General features: G+C 33.1%; 1 long non-coding RNA gene across 1 annotated transcript; it reads right to left on the bottom strand.

Annotated features, from left to right (window-relative positions):
- Positions 1-3522: 3522 nt before the first annotated feature.
- LOC148764611 (uncharacterized) lies at positions 3523-5681 on the bottom strand. Its single transcript, XR_016025198.1, has 3 exons — positions 5561-5681; positions 4830-4909; positions 3523-3964 (listed from the first exon to the last, which is right to left on the bottom strand). It is a non-coding gene; the product is annotated as an uncharacterized LOC148764611 (long non-coding RNA).
- Between the last annotated feature and the right edge of the window lie 459 nt (positions 5682-6140).

Genomic DNA, 6140 nt, shown 5'->3' with positions numbered 1-6140 from the left:
TTTACAAAACATAAAAATTTACCATTTGAACTCATTTTCATAAAATTCACCAAAACCGAATAAAAATATACTTTAGATAATTAAAATGATGGTAAGGTTACTCACCGTGTCTAGAGTGGGGATTTTCGAAATACTCAGACTATTGGTCCTCGGGTGCAATTCCCTTGCCTTTATCGGAGGACTCACCACCTTGACACAGTACAAAATCAAGAAATTCACCACATTGGTACTAAATTGAAATTAAACTAATTTAGACTACTAATGCTTGATATGGAATGCAAAAATGTCTAAATTTTTGCCTAAATGCGGTGTTAGCCTATTTCAGTCTTTTACCCGATAAATCGATATACACGGCCGTTTAAACTCCAAATTAAATTTTTTCAGTTTCTATACCTCAATTGCACCCAAATTGACTTAATGTCCCTCAGTGTGGTGCAAATCATCAGTCTCGATAGCAAATTACGAAAATACCCCTAGTGGGTAAAAATTTGTATTTTTGCTCCGAAAATTCCCATTATTTTTCTAGGCTCATAATTCATCATTATTCATCATAATTTCTCAAATAAACATCAAGATCAGCAGCCAATATTCCCCTAGAAAATTCAGCATAATGGGTTTCAATGGGAGAAAATTATATCTCTAGCTTATTTTTGCTATATTTCAATATAACTTAACTAAAATCACTCAATTCAATTAAAATCAACCAAAAATCAAGCTCAAAACTCATCCATGGAGGTTTGGCCAGCATGGGTGTCCATACCCACTTTCTAATTTTGCATGGAAATGAGAAAAAAATGCATGGGTAGTGAAAATCACAAGGAAAATCAATGAAATTTACCTTTTCAATGCTTGATTTCTTGATTTCTCTTGATTTTCCCCAAATTTTCAGGTAGGGTTCTTGTTTGTTTTTTCCCCCTTTTCTCCCCTGGTTTGGACAGCTGAAGAAGATGAGAATTCTGGAATTTTTACCTTTTTAAAGGCTAAAATAATATAATATTATTTTATTCATTTTTTAATATTTTATTAATTCCTTAAATTCTAGCCATCCATTTGTTTCCAAATTTTCACAATACACTTGTCCCACATATCCATAGCTTAGATAAAATTCTCAGACTTATCCAAAGTCTTGGTGGAGTAATTTTTTAAATTTACACTTTTACCCCCGTAAAAGTCAAAAATTACATTTTTACCCCAAAAACTGAAAAATTGCTCATAGACATATTTTTCATCCCTTATACTCATACCATTCTCCAATTTGTCAAATTTGATCTAAATTCTCTCAAAATCTCAAATTTTTTTTCGTAGGTGGCAAAATTACAATTTTGCCCTTACACTCTAAAAATCACTGAAATTAAACTTTTTCATTGCCAAACTCTCAAATTATACTCCAATACTCAAATCATACTCCAATAAGTCAAATGGGGCCAAAAAAAATTCTTTTCTAAAAATTCCCATTGTCTTCTCGGGTGGCAAATGACCATTTTGCCCCTGAATAGTAAAAATTTCGGTTTGACTCCAAATTGATCCTCAAACTCCAAATCACCATATTAAACCATTATGGGACTTTAATATTCTTAATTTCATTTTAAATACTATATTTGATCTAGTTCGAGGCTTAAATTAACTTAATTGTACCATTTGGTACATTGTCGTCTTTTAACGATTTTTCTTTCGGGGCTTTCCAAGTATTCAAGCATATTGTCAATCATATAAATGACATGGAAAGTATTTTATAAGGTCGGGCTTGACAATATATTTCATGCCAACCCCAAAAATTTAGCCATCATGCTACCATAGTATCATAAGCCTCAATTTCAATAACATATAAAATCATAAATTCAACACTGTCTCCATATACTTAATTTTCTTAAAACAATATTTGATTTCAAAATCAATATAAATCTCATTTTTATTAAAAAATATTTTAATTGAAAAACATAATATTTTATAATTTAAACTCACCATTCAATAAAAGCATCAAATAAGTATAATTGTTGTAGATATGTAAGACGATAAATTGTCCACTCATAGTTCTAGGAGTCGATGTACTCCTAATCCCAGTCTTCAAGCTCAATCTCTGTACTTTTACCAGTGTAATTTGCTCACCACCTTTCCACAATGTACAATACATAATTCACCACATTAATGCTTGACCATTATAAAATCAATTCAGGCTCGGTGTATATGCATGATATGATATGCAACTTATCCGACTACCGCTTAAATGTGGTGCTGACCTAATTCTACCTATTACCCGATTAAATGACAATTGTGTCTGATTTAGCTCCAAATTGCTCCATTTCATTTCTAATGTTTTAATTCACTAAATACAATTCCAATAATCTAAAATTCAGCCTAACAACCCTCACAATTCTTCTTGAAAATTTCGGCCATTGTGGTGCACTATCACTAAAAATTTTCCCATTCCATTTTCTCACCATAAATCATCGTTTCATCAATTTTTCAACCAATTCATTTGATCACAAAATCAATTCATTACTTCTACACTTCACATAGGGTTCAACCATTGAAGGTTCATTGGGAAAATGGATTCTTTTCTTGTTTTTTTGTTTCTAAACATGCTTAACTAACTAAAAACACTAACATAACTTAGAATCAAATCAATCTAACATCATTCTCTCTCCATACCCATTCCAACCAGCCATGTATTCATCATGAAAACATGTAATTTAACCATGGAAAATGAGGAGAAATGCATGGGAAAGGTAGATCATAAGTCAAAATCAAGAAATTTTACCTTTTGTCACTTGTTTCCTTGAATTTTCACCAATTTTCCCTTGAATTTCTCCACCTAAGGTTTTTGTTTTTCTTTTCTCCCTTTGTTCTTCTTTGCTCTTGGTTTGGCCTGCTATATGAAAGAAATGGGCTGATTTTTATGCCTTTTTTATAAAGAAAATATAAAATAATAAAAGTATGACACATGACATTTCCTTATTGGTTCAAATTTTAAATATTTGACTTTTAATTCTTTAATTCTCCACCACACATTTCTCATGTTTATCCATTTTCATGATGAATAAAATCCCTTGGTCTTGACAAGTGTTGGGGGTGAAAATTTACCGATTTGCCCCCGAGACGGTAAAATTACTGTTTTGCCCATGTACTCCAAAAATATCGAAATTATAACTTTTTCACTTATCAACCTCAAATTATACTCCAATGAGTCAAATGTGATCAATCTTGATCAAAAACTTCTTCCAATATTCCAATTTTATCCTCAGGTGGCCAAATTACCATTTTACCCATGGATAGTGAAAATTCTAGTTTGACTCCAAATTGATCCTCAAACTCTGAATTACCATTTTCAGTCATCTCTAGACTGTGAAACTCTTAATTTCACCTTAAAATTCCTATTTGAACTAGTTCGAGGCTTAATCGACTTAATGGTACAATTAGCGACAATATCGTCTTTTAACGATCCCTCGAACTTGCTAAATATGCAAACATTCTATTGAGCATGTAAATGACGTCTTAATTATTTTATGGAACAGGGTTTGTCACGACCCGGAACTCCCATCGAGCCCATGACAACCGCCGCGACGTCCCGATAGGCACTCATTACCCCGAATGCCGATCGAAACCCCGCAAGGCTTAGCATCAGCTTCTGCATCTCCCCAGTGAGTGACAGTTATTAAATTTCACATTTCAAAAAAAAATCATAAGTCATTTCCAAATCAAAACAATAAAATATTACTTTCTGGCTCACAGGGGCATTTTCGTCATTTTTCTTCGAAAATACCAAAACTCGTCAAAAACATGGTGTAAAAGCTAAATATATTCATACATACTTTAAATCAAATAACTGAAGAATAAAATTACTTTTTCAGTGACACGTGGGCCCCCAACTGACCAAGAAGATGTAGGGCTATGAACCCTTACTTCCTATGATGCAACTCCGAGATTAATTCTCGTCTTAATCAACTATCAACAAACTGTCCTGAGCCTGAAAAATGGATAGGAAGAGGGGTGAGATTAAATAATCCCAGTGAGTAAACAATTACCATCAAAAGCATCTAAAGCCGAGTAGATGGAGACAATATAAAAACGTTATATCTCAATAATGTTCATAACACAAAATTCGTTTCAATCTATACCAAATAATTTCTTTTCATCAAAATTTCCCCGACTTATGAATTTCTTAAACTTGGCCCCTGCCAGAATCATTCTCACGGGTACCTTCGTCAAGGTATCCCATTGAGACCGCCAAGGCTGTTCAATGACCCATACCCATAAACATGTTTTCACATCTGACACACAGCCGTTCCTTGGCGTTGGCTGAGTCTCACTCTCACGTGGTGGCCCGAACGTGAGGTGCACTCAAATCATACCTCAGGAGATACTTCACCCAACATCTCCCCCCGGAGGTAAGTATATAATTGAGTTATCGTGCCCCTCTCATAGGCAGCCCACGAAAACCCCCACCACTGCAGTGACCGTTTAATATACCACCAGACCCATAAAAATTCCAGTAGCATAATATGGCGAATAAAATGTAATCCAGTCTACCGAGACCAATCCAAAACTATTCATATATTTCATGCCAACCCCAAAAATTTAGCCATTATGCTACCATAGTGTCATAAGCCCCAATTTCAATAACATATAAAATCATAAATTTCAACACAATCTCCATATACTCAATTTTCCCAAAACAATATTTGATTTCAAAATCAGTATAAATCTCTTTTTTATTAAAAAACATTTTAATTGGAACACATAATATTTTATAATTTAAACTCACCACTCAATAAAATCATCAAACAAGTATAATAACTCTAGATATTTAAGACGATAAATTGTCCACTCACAGTTCTAGGAGTCGATGTACTCCTAATCCCAGTCTTCAAGCACAATTTTGGTACTTTTACCAGTGTAATTTGCTCACCACCTATCCACAATGTACAATACATAATTCACCACATCAATGCTTGACCATTATAAAATCAATTCAGGCTCGGTATATATGCATGATATGACATGCAACTTATCCGACTACCGCTTAAATGCGGTGCTGACCTAATTCGGCCTATTACCCGATTAAATTACTAACGCGTCCAATTTAATCTCAAATTAATTTTTTTCAGTTTCTATACCTCAATTGCACCCAAATTGACTTAATGTCCCTCGGTGTGGTGCAAATTATCAGTCCTGATAGCAAATTACGAAAATACCCCTAATGGGTAAAAATTCATATTTTTGCTCCAAAAATTTCCATTATTTTTCTAGACTCATAATTCATCATTATTCATCATAATTCCTCAAATAAACATCAAGATCATCAGCCAATATTCCCCTAGAAAATTCAGCCAATAATGGTAATGGAGGAAAATAAATTCTTTTCTTGTTGTTTTATTCCTAAATATGCTAAACTAACTTAAAACACTAACATAACTTAAAATCAAATTAATCTAACAAGTTTCTCTCTCCTAACCCATTTTTCCAGAATTGAATTCATCCTCAAATCACATGATTCAACCATGAAAAATGATAAGAAATGCATGGAAATGATAAATCTTAAGCTAAGCTTGAAAAATCATACCTTTAAACACTTGATTCCTTGAAAAATCACACTTTTTCTTTGAATTTTCTCACTCTAGGGTTTGTTCTTATTTCTCTCTCTCTCCTGCTGGTTTTGGCTGACCATCCCAATGAAGAATTCTGGAACTTTCAAGCCTTTTAATAGGCTTAATAAAATATTATTATTTTATTTACCTTTTGAATATTTTATTATTTTATTTTTTTCTAGCCATTTTTTTTACTTTCTTTTTCTACCACTCAATCCTCTTCACTTATCCATGTCCTCCATGAAATTTCTAGACTTTTCCAAAGTTTTGGTGAAGCAAATTTTTAAAAATTACACTTTTGCCCCCGTAAAGTGAAAAATTACATTTTTACCCCAAAAAATGAAAAATTGCCCATAGACATATTTTTCATCCCTTATACTCATACCATTCTCCAATTTGTCAAATGTGATCTAAATTCTCTCAAAATCTCAAATTTTGTCCGCGAGTGGAAAAATTACAATTTTGCCCCTAGATAGTGAAAATTTCAATTTGACTCCGAATTGATCCTCGAACTCCTAATTACCATTTTGAGTCATCCTTGAACTGTGAAACTCT

Source organism: Theobroma cacao, chromosome 1 (assembly GCF_053813885.1).
Source record: "Theobroma cacao isolate CCN51 chromosome 1, ASM5381388v1, whole genome shotgun sequence".
In the NCBI taxonomy this organism is placed as follows: Eukaryota; Viridiplantae; Streptophyta; class Magnoliopsida; order Malvales; family Malvaceae; genus Theobroma; species Theobroma cacao.
This window is presented reverse-complemented; position numbering and strand designations above follow the sequence as displayed.